Here is a 2,268-nt window from a genome sequence, read left to right on the forward strand (position 1 = left end):
ACAGTAGCGTCTTGCCTAAACTCGGATTTTTGGATATAAATATGAACTTTACCGAACAAAAAATACATGTATTGTGTAACAYGAAGTCCTATGAGTGTCATCTGATGAAGATTATCAAAGGTTAGTGATTAATTTTATCTCTATTTCTGCTTTTCGTTAATGCTCTCTTTAGCTGGAAAAATGGCTGTCTTTTTCTGTGACTTGGCTCATACCTAACATAATCGTTTGGTGTGCTTTCGTCGTAAAATCTTTTTGAAATCGGACACTTTGGCTGGATTTACAACAAGTAGCTTTAAAATGGTGTAAAATACTTGTATGTTTGAGGAATTTAAATAMATTTCTGTTGTTTTGAATTTGGCGCCCTGCAGTTTCACTGGCTGTTGACGAGGTGGGACGCTACCATCCCACATACCCTAGAGAGGTTAAGGTGACCTGACCTCAACCCCCCTCCATCACTAATCCATGGCTCTCTCCCCTTATCAATGCCTGCCACATCTAATCACTTCCCTGCACTCAACACATTCCAAGCTTAGTTGCACACACTACAGTCGTGGCCAAAAGTTTTGAGAATGACACAAGCGCCAGGACCGTCTCCTAAAGTTGATTCAGCTGCGGGATCGGGGCACCACCAGTACAGAGCTTGCTCAGGAATGGCAGCAGGCAGGTGTGAGTGCATCTGCATGCACAGTGAGGCAAAGACTTTTGGAGGATGGCCTGGTGTCAAGAAGGGCAGCAAAGAAGTCACTTCTCTCCAGGAAAACATCAGGGACAGACTGATATTCTGCAAAAGGTACAGGGATTGGACTGCTGAGGACTGGGGTAAAGTCATTTTCTCTGATGAATCCCCTTTCCGATTGTTTGGKGCAYCTGGAAAAAAAGCTTGTCCGGAGAAGACAAGATGAGCGCTACCATCAGTCCTGTGTCATGCCAACAGTAAAGCATCCTGAGACCATTCATGTGTGTGGTTGCTTCTCAGCCAAGGGCAACAGATCTGCAGAGCGCCAGTCAGACAGGATCTGCAGAGCCGCAGTGAGCCATGAGCAGCCAGAGCCGTCAGCGAGCCATGAGCAGACAGAGCCGTCAGCGAGCCATGAGCAGCCAGAGCCGTCAGCGAGTCATGAGCAGCCAGAGCGTCAGCGAGCCATGAGCAGCCAGAGCCGTCAGCGAGCCATGAGCAGCCAGAGCCGTCAGCGAGCCATGAGCAGTCAGAGCCAGCCAGCCAGGAGCTGCCAGCCAGCCAGGATCCGCAGAGCCAGCCAGCCAGGATCCGCCAGAGCCTACCAGCCAGGATCCGCCAGAGCCAGCCAGCCAGGATCCGCCAGAGCCAGAGCCAGGATCCGCCAGAGCCAGCCAGCCAGGATCCGCCCCTCAGTCCGGAGCTGCAGTCCTTCAGTCCGGAGCTGCCCCTTATCCCGTGCTGCCCCTTACCCGTGCTGCCCCTTATCCCGGTGCTGCCCCTTATCCGGTGCTGGCCATTATCTCGGTGTTGCCCTTAAATTAGGTGGGTGGAATAGGGTGGTCATTCGGAGGGATACGTAAGCTGGGATGACTATGGTGGTGGGACCTCGCCCAGAGCCTGAAACACCACCATGGTCAGATCCCACCCAGACCCCCTAGACTTTGTGGTGCGTCCGGAGTACGCACCTTGAGGGGGGTTATGTCACGTTCTGACCTGTTTCTGTTGTTTTGTATGTGTTAGTCGGTCAGGGCGTGAGTGGGTGGGCATTCTATGTTATGTGTTTCTATGTTGGTTATGGGTGACCTGATATGGTTCTCAATTAGAGGCAGGTGGTTTCATCTCCTCTGATTAGAACCATATTAAGGTAGGTGGTTCACATTGTTTGTCGTGGGTGGTTGTCTCCTGTGTCTGTGTCGTTATTGCACCATACGGGACTGTATCGTTCGTTCGTTCATTTATTTGTAGTCTGTACTTGTTCGTGCGTTTCTCGTTGTATGTAAGTTCGTAAGTCAAGGTCTGTCATCTTCGTTTGTTTTTGTAGTGGTTAAAGTGTTTCCGTGTTTTTTCGTCTTTTCTTTAAATAATATAATGTCAAATTACCACGCTGCGTTTTGGTCATCCGATCCTTCTCGCCTCTCCTCGTCTATGAGGAGGACGAAGTAGAAGAGCGTTACATGCCATAAGTCAAAAGTGATAACTAAGGGAAACTAGAAACTCCCCAGACCTTAATCCCATTGAGAACTTGTGGTCAATCCTCAAGGGCGTGGACAAACAAAACCCACAAATTCTGACAAACTCCAAGCATTGAT

The sequence above is a fragment of the Salvelinus sp. IW2-2015 genome, linkage group LG22 (genome assembly GCF_002910315.2).
Source record: "Salvelinus sp. IW2-2015 linkage group LG22, ASM291031v2, whole genome shotgun sequence".
Taxonomy (NCBI): Eukaryota; Metazoa; Chordata; class Actinopteri; order Salmoniformes; family Salmonidae; genus Salvelinus; species Salvelinus sp. IW2-2015.